Raw genomic sequence first — 22,501 nt, forward strand, 5'->3', positions numbered from 1 at the left:
CTGTGCATTAAATTCGAGGGACCAGCACCTGATGCAATAAATATCACATCTGATAAAACGAGAGACCCAAGTGTTCCGGAATTATTGGGATTGATAATTATTGACTACTCTCAGTTAAGCCCTAGAAAACTGGGCCTAACATTCAAGGGCAGCGGGGGGGGGGGGGGGAAGAGAGAGAGAAGAGAGAGGAGAGAGAGAGAGAGAGAGAGAGAGAGAGAGAGAGAGAGAGAGAGAGAGAGAGAGAGAGAGAGAGAGAGAGAGAGAGAGAGAGAGAGAGAGAGAGAGAGAGAGAGAGAGAGAGAGAGAGAGAGAGAGAGAGAGAGAGAGAGAGAGAGAGAGAGAGAGAGAGAGAGAGAGAGAGAGAGAGAGAGAGAGAGAGACTGTTCGCCCATCCTGCAGCAAGGCGAAGGATGTCAACCAAAGGATCTCATTTGTGTGAGTCGGTGTATTCACATTCCCTACCCACCTTTACAGAGTATATTGAAAAATTCCTTACATACACAGCATAAACTGCTGAGAAACAGAATCAACAATATGCTGTCCTCAAACTTGAGAATCAAAAATACATCATCTTCATAAATATATTTTCACAAGTCACTCACTGTTGTTTTTACTTACAAATGACTTGACAGCAACTGTATTAGGATTTGTCGAACAGATCTCTAATTGCACAGGATCACACTGGCCGATAGGGCATGAGCTTATGATTAAAGAGGGCCCCCAGAGCTTTTCTTTAGCCTGAGGCGTGTGCAGCCCAAAGGATAATCTCTAGGGTGCTCTGCTGCGAGAGGTTCAGCTTGTTAACCAGTAACAAAGAGAGGAATGTTGGGCACTGAAGCACTGCCACCCACAGCCGTCTATCAGAGTCAGTCTACCAAGATGACACCCTACAAGCAAGAAACAGAAGACACTCTGTAGGTGGCTCAAGCAAGGAGCTCAGACAGCACAGGGCAGTCTTTGTCTACACCCCACAGGTCTTGAAGAAATCCAGTTGCTGAATAGGGAAAACAAAGAATGCCTAAATGCCAACAGACTGTCCCCAGTCAAGAGTCCGGGACAGGAGAGAGGGTGCATCTGCTCCATCACTGCAGTCCACTGGGCAACAACAAATTACCTTTAAATGAACAGCCACGGTGCCCAAGTTTCATGACATCTCAGTGAATACCACAATATACTAACACTAACCCATTTTCAGGGATTGACAGATCCTTCCTGGACTTGCCATCACATGCTGAGCCTTGACTGCAAGTCAGTGAGCCTGAGGAGTTACAGTGAAAGGAGGATAGTGCAGTTTTCGATTATAGATAAGACTAAAAATAACATTTGTGATTAACATGTGTGAAGGCTCTTTACCACATCTAACTCACCTTAAACTTTTGCATGTTTCTTGCTTAGTATTTTTTGTTATTATTATTGTTTTATATCTTGGAAACTGACACTGGTTGTGTTAGCAACACCCTTGTTCTTTTACATCTGCTGAATGAGACCAGTGATGGGTTTGCATAATGTTCAACCATGGTACGAATTACATTCTTGAGTGATTTAAGTCAGAACAGCAGAATATCCTTAAAAAGCGTCGCAGCACAAAATTGTGTTTTACTTTACCAACTTTCTAGAGCGCTGCTGTGAAAGCACTGAAAAGTGTGTGATATGATACAAAAAGAAGAGGCAAAAGAAAACAGCGCCAGGATTATTATGAAAGTGACTCAGAAGCAAGTAGGGGCTTGTTAGCAGCAGCGTAGCAACAATGCTATAGGCCCTGGTGAAAACAAGGAACGGCCCCTTTAATTGCTGTTGTGGTAGTAAAATACAGCGATTATCAGGAGCTACTGAGGCCCTGGTGACTGCACTTGCTGCACTAATGGTAGTTATGCCCCAACTTGCTAGTGGGAGGCAAATGAATTTAAAGAAGAAGCAAAGCAGACGGAGAGGAGTGGGGTGCCCATGGGCCAGGCCTGAGAAGGATAAAAAGCAAACGTCAGTGAAGGGAGAATGAGTATGGAGTGCCCAAATGATAAAGTGGGATTTTGCCCGGGCCTCTGAAAAATTCTGTTAAGTAATACATAGAAAACAAAAATAGACAAATGAGCATAATGGAAGACAGCACTGAGAAGACCTAGATGGAGAAATGGGAGCACTCATTAGGAAAAAGACTAATGAATAATTAAAAGTAGGTTGCATGGGGTGCTTAGAATTTAAGAATGAGAAAAAAGTATTAGCATAGGCAACATAGCACAAGGGTCGAGACAGAGTGAAAGGCCAGCCAGCTACGTTCTAAATGTTGCCCATTCCTCTCTTTTCCTGCAAGGAGAGGAATTGAAATGCTTGTGAAGAGAGGGCTTCTAATTCATCCTGCATCACGAAGGCCCATCAGAGCTTAGGACATCTTTAGCAGGGGCATTAAATGCCTCACCACATTTCCTCATCAACGATGGCTCTTTTATCAGCAAAATGCAGAACAAGGGAGTACCCAGAAAAGTACAATACCCCTCACTTCGAGCCAAACCTCTTATGCCACCAAGCAAGTAAAGCAAGTCATTGCGACCCTCCCCAATGTCCAACCAAGCATCTATGCATTCATCCTTCCTTCAACCTGCTGATATCCACAACTTGACCTTTATATTCTGTCATCCGTTCAGTCTGTCACCATCCCATCCATCCATCCTTATTCAAACCTATTCGTCCATGTTCAAACATATCGGTCAAAACTATCCATCCACTCGATCATCCGTCCTGTGACTTGCCCATCCCTTTCATCCACCCATCCATCCTTTCAATCATCCATCCATTCTTACGCTCATCCATCAACCCTTTCACTCCATCTATCCATCCTTTTACTCCATCCAGCTATCATCCTCCCTTTGGCTCATTCATCTATCGCCCCTTTCACTCAGCCATCCATCATCCACCCTGCATTCCATCCATCCATCCACTCATCCATCCCTCCATTTACCCTTTCACTCAGCCATCCATCCACTCATCCATTTATCCATCTTTTCATCCATCCATCAATTCACCCTTTTAGTCATCCATCCATCCTTGAATCCTTGCCTTTTACTTATCCATGCATTGTTGTACTCATCCATGTTTACATACATCCTTTCACTCATCCATCATTTTGCTTATCCATCCATACTTTCGCTCATCCATTCATCCACTCATCCATCCATTTACCCTTCTACTCATCCATCCTTTCACTCACTCTTCCATCTATCCTTTCTCTCATCATTCATTGATCCATCTTTTCACTCACTCATCCATTCACCCTTTCACTCATCCATCCACCATCCATCCACCCTCCCTTTCACTCATATACCACCTCTCCCTATCACTCTTCTATTCTTAAATCCATCCTTTCACTCATTCATCCATGCACCTGTCCATCCACCATTTCATCCATCTGCCCATTCTTCCTGTCACTGTCACCCTCTCAAGTTAATTATGACCTTTTGTCTGCTGAGCTGCAGACAGAAGAGGCTCATCAAGAATCCCACCCCCTGTAGCTGCTAAAGCAGGAGGGATGTGCGAGCTATAGTTACCTTAGGGCACGAGGTATAGTTACTTGAGATAACTCTAAGTATAACAGGTGAATTTGAATGGTTTTGTACCTTTTAAATGTGAGCCTAACTATAATGTCCCTGTAACCTTTGTTTTTTTAAGTGATATAAATATATGTATGTATATATATATATATATATATATTCAAAATCCTGCCCCACAATGATAATCCAGAGAACAAGGGCAGCACGCCTAATGGTGAAACAACAATGGATTCATTTATAAAATCAAAGTATGGCAGAAAATAATATATCAACATGTTTGTCCGTAGCAGGCCTTGTTCATCACTATGGCCGAAATGCGTTGATGTGTTTTCCTGACATACTTTGATTTTATAAATAAATTCATTGTTGTCTCACCACCAGGAGGGTCATCCTTGTTCTTTGGATTATCGTTGGGGAACAGGATTTTGGATATTGACACACCCGGGCGGTTTGGCGTGCATCCCCGGCATTCAGGTGCCAGCCGACACACATGTTTGTGGACTGTTAGATATATATAGTTGTAAAGAAAAAAAAGAGGAAATATTATATGTACATGTCTGTAGAGAGAGAATGATAAACTGCATAATGGGTAACAGTGTAATATGGTCCAATAGTGCATTTAGGGTTCTGTTGACACAAACCACAATGCCAAAGGCTGTGTGGTTTGTAAATGTCACCAGAACCTCTAGATGACAATAGAGGGTCATATTATAAATGTTACACATATTGGACCTGATTCACAAAGGTAAGCTTAGACTTTTGGTTTAAACTTAGACCAAAAGTCTACGTTTACGACTTTGGGAATTCACAAAGGGCATTTACGAGTACTATCTTTATGTCCGCACTAGAGGCAGATCTCAGACCCGCTTGCAGACATAAAGATAGACACCAGATTTAAGCTAGCCTCCCTGATGAGGGGTGATACCCCAAAACTGGACCCCGGGTGCTTGTTCTGGTTCAGGGAGGACCTGCCTGGCAGTTAGGGCTGGACTGTTCCCATGGGAAGCAGGGTCAGGACTGATTTGCATATGGCTGGGTCAAAACTGGAATGTCATGGCAAGCAAAAAGACTGATGGCTTAAACCCAGATCTGTAACTGGGGTGAATATTTGATTTGTTTCGCATTACGTCCATCATCTGTTGGTTTTCCATTTGTCACCCTAAGTAGGAAGTGTATGTCCAGGCGTGGGTCCTGTGCTCGCTATGCCACCAGACTTAAGCTAGCCTAGCTGATAAGGGGTGATACCCTGAAACTGGTCCCAGGATGCTTGTTTCTGGTCCAGAGAGAACTTGGCCTGTCACTTCGGGTTGGACTGCTCCAATGGGGAGCAGTGTCAAGACAGATTTGCATATGGCTGGTCTGAACTGGAATTGCATGGCAAGCAAAAAAACTGATGGATTAAACCTGGATCTGTGACTGGCAGTGAATGTTTGATTTGCTCCACATTCCGTCTATCATTTGTTCTCCACTGCATCAATATAGAGAAGGTATTCAACAGTTTGGAGTAGCCTTTCCTTTATAGTGTGATGGAGCACTTCGGACTGGGCCAAGAGTTCATTTCCTGGACTAAGCTGCTGTATGCAGATCCCTCAGCCAAGGTTAGAACAGGACACATGATCTCGGACGGCTAAAAAACTGAGAGGGGCACCAGCCAGGGTTGCCCACCAATCACCCCTGCTATTCGCACTGGCACTGGAGCCCCTGGCAAGCGTTGCCAGAACGGCAGATGTTGACCGAGGCCTTGTGGTGTGTAACAGGACTCATCTATAGCACTCTATGCAGACGACCTCTTGCTTTTTTATGAGCAACTGGGTTGGATCTGGAGGGGGCCCGGGTGCTACTGGACCATTTTGTGACTTTATCTGGCCCCTGTGTTAACTGGACTAAATCCTATTTATTCCCAGTAAGGGCCCACTGGACAACCCCCAGAAGGATTGGGAACCTTACAATGAGAACCCTGTTGTCTCCCATATTTAGGGGTCCACATTTATCTAATAAAGGGGACCTCCTGGAGGGAAATGTGGGTAGGGCAGTTCGAGCTCTAAAAGACAGCACTCAGGTCTGGTGGATGCTTCCATTATCGGTGGCGGGAAGGGTGGCGCTGTTGTAGATGATTGCCCTCCCCTGCTACCTGTTTTTGGGGGACTTTGCTAGTGTGGATTTCCCAGGCTTACTTTTGGGACATAGACTTGATAGTTCTAAGCTTCCTCTGGGGTGCTGAATGTTGAAGAGTAGCTTTATCTATCCTTCAGAGTGCGCCATTGGCGGGAGGGCTAGCGACCCCGGAATTTCTGCCCTATTACCTGATAGCGCATTTGCAGTGGCTAACGCAATGGGTGGAGGGCAGGCTAACAGAGCATAGGGAGTTGCCTCCTTTGGCCCCGAATCTGCAACAGCTGGTGTGACTGGTACTACGCATTCCGCCCCACAGGCCTGCTGACAATCATGAATCCCAAGTTATGCAGCGTTGCTGGACCAGAAGCCAGAAGAGAGCCTGAACCCCAGTATCTTACTCCCCAGACCTACTGCTGTGGTTTCTTCGGGCATTACCACATGGAGGGGACAGGCGTGGATTGGCAGAGTGGGAAGCAGCCGGGCAACAACGATGGGGGCCTTGTTCGAGTCTGATGTGCTCCTCCCTTTTGAGAAGATCAGCCAACAATATGACCTACCCCAAGGGCACTTCCTTTTCCATAGAGCGGCCATTCGCAAACACTGGAAACATGGTCTGGCGGAGCTGACACAGTATTCTAGCTGCCAATATGTGGTGACTGCCGCAGGAACTTTAAAAACGGTGACTTGTTTATACCGCAGATTGCGGAGTGACATTGACCAGCCCCTGCTGCAATTGAGAGCCTACTGCGAAGAGGACTTAGGCACAGACATTCCATAGGAGGACTGGGAACACATACTAGAGTATATGACTAGGGCTACCAGAAATGCCAAGTTTAAACCCATCAATTTCTAAGTCCTCCATAGGGCATACCTCACCCCTGGGAGAATTAATTTATACTTTGCAAACACAGAAGTGAAGTGAACCCGCTGTGCTGAGGTGGGAGCTGAGTTCATTCATATGTTCTGGGGATGTTCTCAAATGACAGACCTTTGGGACGCAATCATTAGCAAGTTGGCCGAGCTGACTGAAAGAGCCATTCCCTGCACCCCAATTTGTTGTCGTCTGCATAAGTTCCCCCATATGGTCAAAACTAAAGTTACCAGTAAATTTGTGAACCTGGCATTTGTCCTGTTGAAACGGGGTATAGCCCAGAACTGGAAAAACTATTGGGGGCCCAAAGTAGAAACATGGAGAAAGGAACTCATTAGATGGGTGTCCTGCAAAAACACAATAAGACTTCAGGACGTCAGGAGGGGCCTGGGAACAATGGACGCAGCCAGAGCATGGGAAGCTTTAGTCAATTTCTTGCAACACCATCAACACCTGAGGAGACCTAGGGCCAGATGTAGGTAGCAAACATTTAGCAAGTTGGAAATTGCGAGTCGTTGCGACTCGCAATTTCCGACTCGCTAAATGGTATCCAAGAAGAAAACGCGACTTCAATTTGAGACTCGCAAATGAAGTCGCACCGCAGATTGCAAATCCGCTGTTTGCGAGGTCGCTTTTTGCGACCGCGCTAAAAACGAACACGCAATTTGCGAGTGGGTGTCGCAAATTGCGACTGTGCTGTAAATTGAATGCAGGTGCAGCAGGACACTCTGGAAAACACTTCCTGGCTCTTGATGATGACATCACAGCCAGGAAGTTTACAAATACACCTGGGATGAGGGAGGACCACACCCATTTTCAACTGCTACACTGCAAACAGAGAGAACAGCAGCTACCATGGCTGAGACACCAAGGAAGTGCAAACTGAAATTTGCAGAGAAAGAGCTGGAGGTGCTGACAGAGGAGTGCTGCCAGCACCATGACCAACTTTTTGGGAGGGCAGCCCTCACTGTGCCAGAGGTGGAGAAGAGAAGAATCTGGACGGACATCCAAGACAAGGTGAACTCCCTGGGTGTCAGCCACCGGAGCATAGAAGAATTAAAAAAAAGGTGGTATGACCTGCGCTCCCGGACAAAGGAGAGGGTGGCAGAGCGGCTCCAGGAGATGAGGGGCACTGGAGGGGGACCGTCCACAATATCACCACCCACACCCCTGGAGGAAAGAGTTGAGGAGACCCTGGAGCCAGAGGCAGTGTGCGGGATGGGAGAGCTGGATACTTCAGAGCCAGGACCATCAACCGGTGAGTACCATGAGACATGCATGTACACCCAAATATGCCATACCCCCACCCACCTTGTACACAGTAGCATGCACAACCGAAATAGCTCCATTTCAGAGTAGCAACAACCAGAATGGTGCATTATGGACAATGTAGTCAAGTAGGCAGTTGATAGGCAACCGTTTAATAGGAAGTTGATAACAGATGGTAGATACTGACAGTGTGTTCCCTATGTCCCACAGGTCTACCACACGACACCCTCGCCAACCAAAGCATCCAGGGGCCACAGGTCAGCCACCAGCCTGCAGACGAGTCAGGACCAGCCACCACAGAGACCTGCACCACCAACACACAGTCCCCTCAGGATGCACCAGTTGCCATACTGGTGAGTGAGCCAGAACCTGGTCCCAGCCACAGTGCCACTGTAGATGACACGGAGCCTCCACTGCGTCGCAGGCGATGTGTAAATGTACCACCAGAGCCGCAGGCTGTCAGGGGACGCCTCCATGTCGCACGCCGAGGCCGCACTCCTACGGGGGTCAGCGCCTGCAAACACAGGAGATACAGAGAATTTCAGGGGCAATGCGGGGCATGGAGCAAAACCAAAGCAGTGGTATGCAGCTGGTACACACAGAGCTGCAACAACTGAACACACATGTGGGCGACCTTGCACTCTCCATGAGACAACTGGTGGCGGAACTCATAACAGAGAGAGAGGGTGCAAGGCGTCGTGACAGGCAGCTAATGCACCGGCTGCACCGAATGTCTGCTTCCATAGTCAGGCTGGCTGTGAACTCTACCGGCCTTTCAAGGCGCACGGTCAGCCTCCAAGTAGACATGGGCCACTTTGCCAGTGATATGGCATGTGGACTGGGACGTCTCATTCACGCCGTTGATATCATGGAGGCACGGCAGGTGGCTAGGGGGCGCGGCTGACACGCCGCAGGATAGCGAGGAGGGCTCCACCATCAGCAGTGTCTCAGCCAGTGACACCAGGGTGTTGCGCAGTGGAAGCGCAAGGCAGGGCACTGCTGAGACACCAGGTACCAGCCATGCTGGCCGAGGCCGGCGTAGAATATGAGCTCCACACTGCCCTGGGGTAGAGGGACATGAGGTCAATGTGTCCCCATGCCAGGTGGACTGTTAAAGCCCCTGAACTGTTGTCAATGTGTATAGTTTTTTTGGTGCAAAAAATAAATCACTTGTTAGTTCCACTTCACACCTGGACTCTTTGTGTGTAACATTAGTTAGTGTGGTGACAGTTAGCACGTACCTTCCAAAGTACTGGTTTGCAATGTGGTCCTGTCTCAGTCTGCCTTGATTTGCAATGCTTCTATCCCCATGATGGCGATGTGGTAGCTCTTACTCTTCATCCTCCGAATCTGGGTCTTCTGGGGTGAGAGGAAGCCCATGTCTGGTGGCAATGTTGTGCAGGATAGCGCATGAGGCAACAATCTAAAAAAAGCTGTTTTTGGGGTATACTAGAGGGCACCTCCACTTCTGTGGAGGCATCTGAATCTTGCCTTCAGCAGTCCAAAGGTCCTTTCGATGATATTTCTGGTCCTCCTATGTGCACTGTTGTATCGCCTCTCTGTCTCATTGCTGGGTGTTAAGTACGGGGTCAGTATCCATGGTCGTAGTGCATATGCACTGTCACCTGTTTGGCACAAAATGTACAATGTTAGCTGGGCATAGATGGGTTCGACATTGACCTGTGCGTATGTCTGCAAGGTGTATTCAGTTATACCTAGGAGGTATCCGTCTCCAAACTCCCCAAGTTCTAGGCGTTGGTGTATCCCACTGAGCCTGAAAATGTACGAGTCATGTTTACTCCCTGGGAATTTGGCTACCATGTCAGTGATACACATAATGGGCGTCACATACCACCTGTATGTTCAGTGAGTGGGTACACCTCCTATTGCGGAACAGATATTCCAGGTTTGCAGGAGGGCATATATGTATATGTGTCCCGTCCACACACCCTATGACATGGGGGAAGTTGGCAATCCTGTAGAATTCCAACTTGGTGCTGTTGATTTCTGCCTCATTCCTGGGTAGGTATATGTATCTGGACATGTGTGTAAGTAAGGCATCTAGGAATGCCCTAAAGAACCGTGAGAGTAAACTTTGGGATACCCCACCTGCCACAGCAATGACCCCCTGATAGCTACCCGAGGCCAAGAGGTGCAGTGAGCATAGCACTTGCACATGCGTAGGGATGGCGCAGCCGCGCACAGTCTGGCGTTGTAGCTGCGGATTGAGTAAATCTATTAAATCTAGTATTGCTGCACTGCTGAGTCTATATTTATCATAAATCTCCTCTTCAGTTTGTTGGAAAAGTGTCTGCCTGGTTCTGTATATCTTCTCCTGTCTCTGGCTCCTCCTCCTCCTCTGCTGTGCGGCGTGGGCTCTCCTCCTCATTCCTATCACATATATCTCTGCCATCTTGAGTAACCCAAATGCCTTCTGGGTCTCCTTTTATACTTTGGTTCTGGTTACCACCTGCTCTGAGTTAGTGGTAAATTGGAAGTGCAAAATGGGCTTTTTGCGACTAGTCGCAATTTGCGAGTGGCTATTGCATTTGGTTTGCGACTCGCAAATTGCGACTTCCTATTAGCGGGTCGCAAAATGGGGCCGCTATTTTTGCGAGTCGGTAATGGCTCGCGTCGCATTTTGCGAGTTGGAAATGGGATTTTTGCATCCCATTTCCGAAATTGCGAATCGGGACATTTGCGACTCGCAAAAGTTTCCTACATCTGGCCCCTAATTCCATTAATCTTTTCTATTATGAATAGCTCAGATAGGTGACTTCCGCAGATGGGCAGCCAGTGCTTCGGGCTCCCCTCTAGATATGTTCCCTTACAAGACTATGTATTCGATGGGTATAACATAGATAGTCCCCCCATATAAGACCATTCATAGGAGACTCTCCAAAGGCTGGACTGGGGCACACAACACATTTGGGTGGGGGAGTCATCAGTTGGGGATATGGTACCAGGTTACTGAATGTCTGTGTGTGGGGAAGGGGCCTGATACCATAATAAACGTTACAGCCTGGATTTCGACTGTCATGAATGCAGTTACTATTGATCTGTGATGAGATATATATAAAGTTTCTTATAAAAAATAAACTTGGAGTTGGCAGATTTAGAAATTCTGGAACAGGGTTAAGCCCACTTCACACAGGAAGTGGTCATATAGGGGGTGTACTGACCTCAGGGAAAGTAACCCATTGGCTACTAACCTACACCCATAAATTCAGTATAGGGGAGCCCCTGGCACCAGAGAAGCAGATCCTGATGACCTAAGAAGACCAAGGACACTGAGGAGCTGCAAAAGCAGAAGAAGAAAAAAAGAATCAGCTGGCCTGGTACCAATCCCGCCCGCTTGTCTGCATCTGCTGTTGAAATCTGCACCAAAGTTGACTCCTCCTTCACACATGACTCAAGAAACCTGGGAGGACTGCATGCCTTCAATAGACTCAAGACCTCCTGTGAACAGCTGACTTGTTCTCCTCCAAACTACAAAGAAAGGACTCTGAAGCCTCCAGAACCCCAAAACCCGACACCTGAAGATACCACTGCACCCATCACCTCCAGCCTGAGTTGAAGTGGGCCACCAGTCCAAAAGATTCCCCAGCCCTCCATAGCCTGAGTCCATCATGGTTTTCATCACTATTAGTCGCACTGACGATGCATGCAGCCTTTGCATGCAGCCCCACACTACCTTCATGGCTCCAGTAAGAAAAAAAACAACACCTGAAGACATCTCTGCACCCGTCTCCCCTGAGCCATGTAGAAGAGGACCAAAGGTGCCTACCTGTGCCTGTGCATCATGAGGCCTGAGCCCTGCTGTGGTTCAGCCTGACTGGCTTGCTGGCCAGAGCCTGCAGCCTCTTTTCGCAGTGACTGCTCTCCATCGAAACACATTGGGCACCCAACGATGGTTTGCACCCTGCACCTGGCTGCCCTGTGCCACTGGTGGTGTACTGCTGGTGCTGCATTTGACCTTGCTCACCACTCATCTTAACTCCAGGAGACTGGTCTTGTAAGTCGCTGTTCTCTATCTGTTTGCAAAACTTGTTTTTCCTCCTATATGATAACATTGCAGAACTCAGAAATTACAGTGTCCCCTTTTTAAAGTGAAAAGAATTTCTATTTAAAAACATACTTATTTGAACGATTTTTCTCTGATGCCTAAACATCTGTAAAGATACTTGCTATTTTTATAAATTGGTGTGGATCTCCTTCTTGAGTTGTGAGTTTTATTTATTGACTATTGTGTGAATTGGTGGATGTCTTGCACTCCTCTGTGTTAAGCTTATGGCTACTCGACCACGCTACCTCTAAATAAAACACTTTGGGATTGCATAGCAAGCCTCCGTCCACTCGTTGGAGATTCCCAGGACTCTTTACACTGTATATCTAGTTATTGACATACCACTTAAAGTGCCAGCTTCCTACACATAGTCATTCTGTTTTAAATGGGTACAGTAATTTTTCTCACAACACGAACCATGTCCCCACCGGTCTACACCAGTCTCTCCCCACTGTGGAGTCCCACGAGTATCAACCTCATCACATGTGTTAGTCAATATACAGTTGCCCTCTCTATTCCACCTGTTAGCAAAAACCTACGTGTGACCCCAGTCCTAAGCTGATGACACCGAAGTTACATCCATTCTTTAGGTACCCCCTCCGTTCCCTCATTACACAATCTTTTCCATGATGTTGGAACCTGGATAAATGACAACTAGTTCAAGCTTAATTCCTCTAAAACTGCACTCATCCTGTTTCCTAGGAAAGGATGTAGGGTCTAACGATCACCTTAGCTCCTGTGTTGTTCAAATAAAGTACTAATTCTTGCTGCTAGTATAACAAAATTGTGACTTACATTTGAAGATGGAATAATATTGAAGACCCACGTGGGAAATGTGTCGGGACGTTGCTTTCAACAGATAAATATATTGAAACGGTTTCTCTATTGTGCACTAAACAAAAACATCATAGTGACTGGCTCACCAGAAATCAAGAAGAACTCCGCATCTCAAGTAGCTTAAGCTTGAGGTGGTGGTGAGTCATCCAAAGAGTACATGGGCAATGAATTAAATGTCATCCAGGGAGAATATTTTTTAATACAGTAGAGTATTATCTTTCTTTAAATTGCTATTGCCATTTTCAGCCTATATGGAATGATCAGCGTTCACAGTTAACATACTTTTTAGCCTACATGAAATTACCAAAATGCATCACTAATAAAATGTAATTTGTCCTATCGCAGCCATTTTCTGGGCTTATAACCGTACAAATTAAGTGCCTTCAGAGGCCCCAAAATACTGCAGTAAAGCTTGTTGTAGTTTGAACACAATGGCTCAGAAAGACCTGAACGTGCTCACAATTAAGGTGCACTTTTTATTTAAATTAGGGTGCTGGTTGTATAGATGCTTTTACAGTCTTGCACCCACACAGTTTTTTCAGGTCATGTCACATCCTATACCCCGGGAAAAGACCTTCAAAATACCAACAAACTGTTAACCTGTGTATTGGACTCAAACTTAAAACGATGAGAAGGGAGCAGCGTCCATTGCAGGACCTATGCTGTGGAATTCTTTACCCCATGATATCAGAGCTGCATCCTTCTAAACCAGATTTTGAACAGAGCTAAAAACTTAACCGCAGCAAGAGCAGTGCCGAGAGAACTGGTCCAGGTAGTGTGAATAAAGGTAATGACGATAATGGTAAACAGAGGAATTTAAGAATTTTCTTTGCAAAAATTGGGTAGTGTGTGTGGCGTAACGGCCAGAGCTGCCAACCGCGGCACTGGGGAACCAAGTTCGATCCTCGGCATCGTCTCGACATCTTGGGATTCTGGGAAAATCGCTTAATCTCCGAGTATTTACCAAAAAATGAATGTGCTCTTGTGTAACGTAACTGTGGCTCATGTAAAGCACCCCAAAACCTTCGGGTCGAGCTCGCGCTATATGAAAAATCAGGTGAGTTAAGCTTGAGATGACGGTGAGACACTGAGACCCCGGGCAATGAATTCAAAGTGACTTGGCACATGTTCATGTATAGCTGAGTCCCTGCATTCTTTAGCTTACCTATTACGGCCCTTTAAAGGGTGACCACCTTACTCCAGGCACACTCTCCGGTCCGGATCTATTTGCCTACAAGTCTTTGTCATCCAGAAGGCATTAGGCGGTCAAACGAAAGTCCGGAAGTGGAACAAGTGTCCTTAATGACCTGGAAGGAAGTTGTTACACTATATTTTAGCCTTTATGGAATGACCGTTCTTGAACACAGTGAACATATATTTTTTGCTTAAATGGGACAACCATAGTCATACATAATATACTGTTTGTAAAGCAGCATGGCTGATCAGTAAAACGTGTAAAGGATTAGTAGCTGTTGGTTGCAAATTAAGCTACCCACTGAACAAAACAGGGGGAAAAACAAGAAAATACTTAAAATCGGGTATTTTCCCACCTCTAAAATGTATAGTTATTGCAACACATACACATTTAAATAATATTGAAGTTACCTGGACTATTGATAAATGTTTTTGAAGAAAATAGATACACAATTGCTTTCTTAATGAAAATATTGAGAATTTTGCATAAACTTCTATTTGTGTATTTTGTGTATCAGCTCCTGTCCCTTGCACAAGTCCCTGTTTCCCCAAATATAATGCCAAGTATTTTTTGTGGAAAAAGGTGGAAACCCCGACTACAAACTGACAATTTGCAATTCTTTTAACCAGTATCGGATAAAAGCGATGGCTGTCTGAATACAGGCCTCTTCTCGGTCACTATCTTCAGTCCGACAGACAGATGGACCCTGGTATGCTGGCACTGCTCCCCATATTGACCTTATTATGACCTCTCCCTACAACTGTCAATCTTCTCCAATGACCTTGTACTGAGGCTCGAAGGAGCGCGCTCTGTTCCAGCAGATGGCGCTCTCGGTACAGATTCCAGAGACAGTCGCCCTGAAATATTTTGCGTCGGGTTTAGAAACAGGCTAAGGAGCCATCCTTTCCGGAGCAGCGAAACGATCCCTTCCGGAGCAACAACCGGGGCTGTGTTTTTTCCGGGGCGGGTCATTCTCCTAACCAATCACACTATTCTACGGGTGCAATTCAACCTCTCCAGGCTGCTTGGGATTGGTCGTTTCGCCTATCAGTCAATAGAAAGTGCTTTCCGGTGGCCTTTGGTTATTGAAGTCTGTCAAAAAAAGTCCTTCAGTGCTGGAGCCCTTCGTGGTTTGAAATCAGTTTGGATTGGAAGGAAAACGGAGGCAGACTAATTCATAGGATCGTCTGTGCGGAGTGGGAGGTAAGGCTCGCCGTGGGCACACCCCTCTGGCCTCGCAGCTGTTCTTATATGCGGGAGCTGGGCGTCCAGGGGGCCCCGAGAGTGGAGCTGGTCTCCACTGCTGGAAAAATGGCCCTGCTGCCTTCTGCAAGAATTTCATATGTTTTACAGCATTTTAAGATCGTAATTTCAGAAATATTTACGTTTATATATTTTGTTGCCCTTTGTTATGTTATTACTGTATGTGTTTTAAATGGTGTGCTTTTGGTATATTGCTAGTATATGGGTAGGGTTGTCTCTGGCGCTAACAAAGGTTTTTGTAATTAGTGTGGTGACCGAACGGGGTCTAGATTGTTCTACGAAGCTGAAAGGGATTTTTTAAGTTCTTGCTGTTAGGCGGGTTTTGTTCCTTAACTTAGTCTCCCAATGAGAACATTTCACACCGGATATATAGGTTGAAAAGAGAGAAGATTTTGGGACTTAGATTTTACCGAGGTGGGTCTGTAGGAGGTGAAACGTGTCAATAATAAAACAGTAGTAGGAGGCTGTTGTGTGTGTGTGTGTGTGTGTGTGGTGTTTTTTTTTTTTTTTTTTTTTTTTTTTTTTTTTTTTTTACTCCAATAATGCACAACAATTCTTTGAACTTCCACACTACAGAAGAGGAGGCAGTGGGAATATTTAAATTTAGCAACTGTAGTGTTCATAACCTAGGTAAAGTCCTTGTTTAGCTTGATTGTGATGTTATGTAAACGGAAGGTTGGTGTGTGGCAAGAGTGCAATGCGGAGTGTGGGACTAAGCAGAAAGGTATCTGGCCTCTGGTGGGACATCATTCACCTACACCTCTTAAGGATTTGTAACCTGGCTTAATAAATAAGCTACCTACATTAGCTGAGAGTTTACCTTTCTCTTGAGAATTCTTCAGTGTCGTTGAGCATTAAAAAACAAAGCAGCGAAGAGCTGAAAAGTTAAGACGCCCAATCAGTGCCAATAACCACCAGACCATCCTGCTGTAAGGGTTGCCGAAATAAGATTGCACACTTTTCCGTCACTGAAATTCTAAACTGTAGCCACCAATGAGTGGTAAATAACTGCTGCTGAGAAGAAATAGTGGTCAGTTCAGTGTAGTTTTACTACATTAGGCAAGCAATGACAAAGCCCGTAGGTCTCGCCTACTCTGAGCTACTGTTTTTTTTTTTGTTCAGCTATATTGTAAAGCAATGCAGCTGCTGTGTGCAGCATGACTGAAAGTAAAGAATAAAAAAATGTTATGATGCGGCAGGCGAAGAACGCATCATAGCGCCTTTTTTCTTACTTGCAGCAGTCGTGCACAGCAGTGGCGCAGCTGTAACAAATGGCTAGAAGTTACTGTCAAAGCCAATAGCTCTTGCATTGGCAAGTCGAATTGACTATGGCAATGCTTATTGATATACACTGTTAGAACATGTACTGTAGAAGTAAGCCACTTAAATCAGGCTTAGCCCACCAGTATTCAAAATGATTATTTATTCAGACAATTCAGCATGTTAAGTAGTTTTCTCGAGAAATGAATAAAACAATTTAGTAACTGCTACAATGGCATCATACTAAAAACTATATCAAATATGTTCTGCAGGATTTCAGCATGTTGCACATACATAATGAAAGCGCTTCGAGGCCGAAGCAGCTACGCCACGTAATAAGTCCACACCCAAACTGTCTTAAATGACATCTTTAATTTAAGAACACATTCACTTCAGAGATTTCCCTCAGCTCGTCCTCTAAAGAACTCAAAAGACCACCAACAGTTTACGAGCACAAGCAAGAATTGCCGGTATTTTTAATCTAAGGTGAAATAAAAGGTCTGTAAAATGTTTTTAAAATGTCAAAAATAATGATGTTCTTGGGACACTGAAGGGGTTAAAGCCTTCTGAGTAATGACAAATCACTTGAGATCTACGACTGCAGTCCTAACGTTGGTAGATCACCCCAACAGTGAATATGCAGGGCTTTAGAGGCTAGCTTTTTTCCCCACGGACGTGGAAGAATGTATTTTGCCCGCCGGCCTGTATATATCCTATAAATCGCAAGATGCTATAAGGCTGATGCACAAGTGAACTACGCTTAACTCCATGAAGCCTTTTATCCGTCAGCCCCGCACATGCATGCGAATTGTGAGCTTATGCTGCCAATGTTAAAGAAACACTGCATGTCCCAGAATGCAATATGCTGGTGGCTAAGACATCTGGGCTGCATGGAAAAGTCAAACGTGCATGAGGCGGCTTGGCAGCTTTGTTTGCTGTATGCTAATGAATTGGTGTTTTTGTTCTTCAGAGGCGGGAGTTATTAAATTGTAAATAAATGGAAAAGTGCTCTCAAATTATTTTAACATTGCTTTCAAGGCGCTGTCACTTCCGAGGGGGGAAGGGCAAGGGAGCAGCGAGACGAATAATTTTATGTACAGGAAAGCCTGACTTGCAAACCAAGAGCGCATCGCCTTCTGGGACTTGTATTTTTGTTTTCCGATGTATTATATAAGGTGTCTCTTGCTTTAACTTATTGCTTTTCTGCTAATTTGTATTTCGCCTAGTGAGTTTCAGTTACAACTGGAGGTACTCAGTGAAGCCTAACGGAAGCAGACAAAGTATACACAAAAAAGGATTATGTTATTTACAGTCTCATTAGCCCATTTGGCCGTCTGCAGTATGCTGTGTCTGAAAACAGCCCGAGGAGATCTCACAATAATTATTTTTTTGCTCACTCTGAGGAATGGGGAACAGGAAACATGGAGCAAGATGTGACAAAAGCTGTATAAAAAGACACCTAATAGCCATAAACGACATTTAGTTGAACAGGTCACAAGTTGCTTCTTGACACAAATCGCTATTTAAGTTTAAAAGCGTAAACAGTGTTTCTGGAATTGCATTGTATGCGCATTTCTAGTGCACTAGCAGCCCATAATTCTGATTTGCGCCAAACCTGATAGCATTATTAGCTAGGATATTTGTGGGCAGACGGCTGTGGTGTTTTCTGTTAGCAGGTTGAAAAGGCTGGGATCAGCACCACAGAGCCCTGCACACATTTAAAGGGGTTTTAGTCATGGACGTTGTGTGTCCTGTTGCCTGCGCTAAAACCATCATTATTGGCAGCAGTCTTGTGCGCTACTGCAGACATTACGCTGGTCTCTGCAGGCAAAAAGAGGAAGAACACATTGCATTATAAAATGCTTTTGACTGTTTGGGGGGAGTTTGCAGGGTCTCCTGCTAGCCACGCGTGGGGTTGGGGTGACATGTCTTGCCTGCATCAGCCTCTGCCCTGTTATCAAGTGCCAGACACATATAAACCGGCGAGGGCACAGGAGGTGAATGGTGATTTGTGGTTCATTTTACTGTTGAAAGCAAAGATATACAAGCTGAACAAGTCAGCACACCTACAATACTCAGTGACGAATATTTTGCTTTACACCAGGCTAGTATGATTGCAAAAATAACACAAAGATGCGCTCGGTGCAGTTTATGAAAACTGAAATAGCACCAAGTAGGTGAAGTACAACATTACCTCTAAATATGAATGTTCAGCAGATCTAGAACTATGGCCACAGTGGCAGCACAAAACCTAGTCCAGCATGAAGCTATTTTAATGCGATAATGTGTCTTACAAGAGAGCAGTACATTTGAATGTTGTCATATGCTAATCGTACCCTGAGTAGCCAGCAAGATTGCCACATAAATCCTCTCACTTTGAAGTCAGAAAAATAAAAGTAAACAAGCCCCTGTGGATGACAGTGCCTGACATTTGACCTTGGTCTTTGAATGCACAGCAAACGTGAGGAGATAAAAACAAGATTTACAAGTGGGAGGGAGCACTCAGAAGGATACTGTAAATAAGGTTTTGGCATTGATAAAGACAAAGTGGGCCTGGAGAGCCTAAGCCAGCAAATGCAAAGCAAGAAAATGTAAGTTACAAACTGCAAAGCCATGGCAAGCAATGGGCAAAATGAATTCCCAGGTCAACTTTCTGAAACTCTCCAAAATGTCTTTCGCGTACCGCTGCAACCTAAAAAGGAGATTGAGTAGTCGTCTGGAAGACCATGACAGTGGTTAGTCTGACGTTAAGCCATAATGTCTAATTGTGTGGACATCATTGATGTAAAATGTGGCTTCTAGAAGAAGGGGTTGTTTTAAAACAGTGGTATAAAATAAGCAGAGCTCATGTACGTCTTCAACCTGCAGAGGCGAAGTACAATTAATCATGGTATGTCTCTTCGAAAACAAGGACCACTTGAACAATAAAGTCCAGTAGAAGAGAAAGTCATACATTTGTTTTAACGTTTGTAGCAATTGTTACTGTGAAATGTGACCACATTTTGTTAAGGTTGGGGTACTCAGTGCCTAATTTGAAAAACAAAAAGTGCTGGGGACCGAAGTTTTCGGCACAAACCCCAGGATGGTAGTACGACTATCGGGGGTGCCAGATAGCAAGACTGCCTAGCCTTGATTCCATCTTATGCTTCTTTCATCCACCACCAGACGCATTCGCTCTCTTTAACTGACTCTTGCAAATTATTTTTCTGCCATGCTTTCTCCTTCTGTCACTGTATTTTTTTTCCGTATTTTTCTTCCTCTTACTCTCCCCCCCCCCTTTAGTTTTTTCTCTGTCTTGCTGTGGGTGAAAGATAGATGAGGAAAATACGGACTGGTCCTAAAAAAATGAGTGCAGATGGGCACTTGATGTACTGTGAGATACCTTGCTAGTTCTGAGGCGCAAATTTCTGATGAATATTGTGGACGCCCTGTGCAATGTATGTTACAGCCATTGTTACAATGCATAAACAGTGAATGCATGTTTTGAAAGAATGTTCCCCGCGCCACTCGTTCTCTTCATTGATTTATAAAATTCCTCTCTTGTCTGTCTCAGGGGAGCACTTACCTTGGGTACCTGCTTGTACTTAGTTTTTATTTTTCGATCTGTAAAAATCAACTTCAACATCATATGTTAATCCTGTGATGGATTTCTTTGTCTGGGTGACTGAATTGAAACTGTTTCTTCACACTGGAGAGCTTTGCAACACAAATGGACCATCTATTGGACTCATGATCTCTCTTCCTGGACTGAGAAATTCAGATCTTTAACAGTATTGATGAAGGTAAATAGTACCGGAATTCAAGAAATGAGCTTTGAATCACGCGGAATGCACACCATAGGTTATATGAACCTTTGGAGTGAAATTATTATTGGCTGGACGCACACAAGGGTCATTTTGTATTCTATCACTTTTTTATAACATGGCCATGTGTTAATATAGAAGCCGTACACCAGAGAAGAGGGCGAGCACTAAAGCCACGTGTCAAGGTTTTAATTTGTATAATGATCGTTCCTGATGCTGCTGGGCGGTGTGTACAGCGTTTTTTGGTTTAATATGCTATATGTTCTGCATACTTTTATTGTTTGTGGTATTTGTGTTTGAGCGTGATAGGCATCTCTTGGAATACATATTTAATTTTGTGTATTTTCAGTTTCCCTGCAAGTACATAACATTCAGAGTAAGTAGACGTGTGTAAATTATGCATTGGAGTGCTTGGGTCAGTTTCACGCAGTGTGCACAATATCCAGGTTGGCACAGGAGCCTGTGGTATGATGTGTAGAGGAGCACAAGATCCGAAGTGTGCAGATATCTAAATTGGTGAAAGAGACAGTTGCACAGTGTGTTGGTGCAGTGGACTTCTACCACTGTTTGTTTGACGGAGCATGGAAATTGCTTGTGTGGAAGTACTAACGATGTGCAGCAGCAAAACACTTGTGTTGCTTTGGAGCATAGGTCCCAAGAATGTGGGAGGTGCAATATTGGTTTAGCTATTGTGTGTGTTTCAGAGCACAGAGCTTGCAGGTGTGCGGTAATACCAGTTACGCTGTTGTGGCGCATTGCATCCCTAAGTGCCTAGCGATATTTAACTAAACACAATAACGTATCCATCATGTACCAAAGTGCATAGCGTGTGTATTACAATATGAATTAATGCACCTTGAGGTAGTTCAGGAAAATTATTGTTAAGTTGCCAAACTCGTGTATGGGCCCCAGTCTTGTCAAGGTAGAATAAATCCTTATGGACCTCACTGAAAAAACACGGGTAGACTTCATTTGTGGCGCGTCTGCAAATGATACTGGGACACTTTTAGCATGTTTTCTTGGGTCGGTCGGATCCCAGATCCAGCCAGAAATAGCGGTCGGAACAGGAATCCGACGGGATCATTCTACTTTCCAGCACTGGCCGACTTCTATTTCCGGTTTCTATCCGTCAGCCCTCTCCCTTGTTGCTTTCCTAATCCTCGTTGGCCCTAACGTCCTTTAAAAAAGTAACGGTTCTCAGTTTTCAGAGAACCCGGGGCTGCTCCTGTTTGCTGTTGGGCCGCTCCACTTTCTAATAGGTGCTTTTTCACAAGTGAAAATTCAGTTTCTGTATTTATTGGTCCAATAGGCGTCTACTCTCTAGGATCAATCAATAAAAAGTAAACAAAATGGCTCCCGAGTCATCCAACAGGCATGAAGAGTACGCATGAGTGAAGCGTGGTGTGGACGCACGCACATTGTTAATCACCCAGAAGCAGCCCATGGAATGAAGTGACCACGTGACTCATAGCGGCTCATACAGTTTTGGCTCTGACGTACTTTACAAAACAGAATGTGAAAATCATTTTTAATGCCTTACAGTAGTACTCGTGTGAAAAAGGAGGTTATGTGTTGCCTTTGCCTGATTGAATGCTTCTCTGTGCTGCACCTAATGGTATATTACAATGTTTAAACGCTCAGTACTTTTACATTCCTTTGAAGAAAAAAACCGAAACTTGTTATCTTATGTAAAATACAATTTCTAACAATCTGCACGATTTCAGTAAAAGATTATATTGTAAGACGGTCTTATCATTTACATATTATGCTTACCGACACGACCTTGTCTCAAACGGTCTTTTGGCTGCGTCCCAACCGCTAGCGATCGTTTCCCCTGCACTCTGTTTGCTTGGGACCATTTATCCACGTCGGAAAGGCTGAGTTGGCTTTGCTGGGCCTCGCGCTCGTGACTTGCATGCAGCAGTGACTCCCAACAAGGAGCTCTTCACGCCCTCGGTGCCAGCTGTGATCTCCATGAACCTTAGAAAAGCGAGTTAGGCATTAAAGTGCGCGCATCACTGTGCCGACGAAATAGGCTCTAGATTCAAGTGTGGCAGATAAAACACTGAGCTCCTTTTGGTCTCTCTCTTCTCTGCCTAATGCCAGATACACTGCAAGAATGCGGCAGTTGGGGGCCACATTATGTAGCTAGGTTGACTAAATTATGCAGCAAAGATAAAGCCTGTTAAATTGTATATTAAGCGACTAAAAGTACACATGGAAACATTATGTAGCTATTACAAAAATTCTAAGAAGCATATCGTGTGCAAACGATTTCTT

At 44.8% G+C, this 22,501-nt stretch overlaps 1 protein-coding gene and 1 long non-coding RNA gene across 3 annotated transcripts in view; one reads left to right on the forward strand and one right to left on the reverse strand.

The window, feature by feature from the left end:
• LOC138284533 (uncharacterized) overlaps positions 1-14,839 on the reverse strand; it is a 38,204-nt gene extending 23,365 nt beyond the window's left edge. Inside the window, exons 1-4 of one of the 2 annotated variants that reach the window (XR_011201413.1) lie at positions 14,503-14,839; positions 13,866-14,007; positions 9,039-9,422; positions 7,965-8,311 (exon numbers count right to left, since the gene is read on the reverse strand). This is a non-coding gene — a long non-coding RNA (uncharacterized lncRNA). Of the gene's footprint in view, positions 1-7,964; positions 8,312-9,038; positions 9,423-13,865; positions 14,008-14,502 lie in introns of those variants that run through there. The other variant, XR_011201414.1, reaches the window with a different exon arrangement.
• Positions 14,840-14,941: 102 nt separating this feature from the next.
• Positions 14,942-22,501, forward strand: part of NDUFS5 (NADH:ubiquinone oxidoreductase subunit S5) — a 41,003-nt gene continuing 33,443 nt past the window's right edge. Inside the window, exon 1 of the mRNA XM_069223411.1 lies at positions 14,942-15,098. The gene's annotated coding sequence lies outside the window, so the exon portion shown is untranslated. The remainder of the gene's footprint in view (positions 15,099-22,501) is intronic.

Source organism: Pleurodeles waltl, chromosome 3_1, assembly GCF_031143425.1.
Source record: "Pleurodeles waltl isolate 20211129_DDA chromosome 3_1, aPleWal1.hap1.20221129, whole genome shotgun sequence".
NCBI lineage: Eukaryota > Metazoa > Chordata > Amphibia > Caudata > Salamandridae > Pleurodeles > Pleurodeles waltl.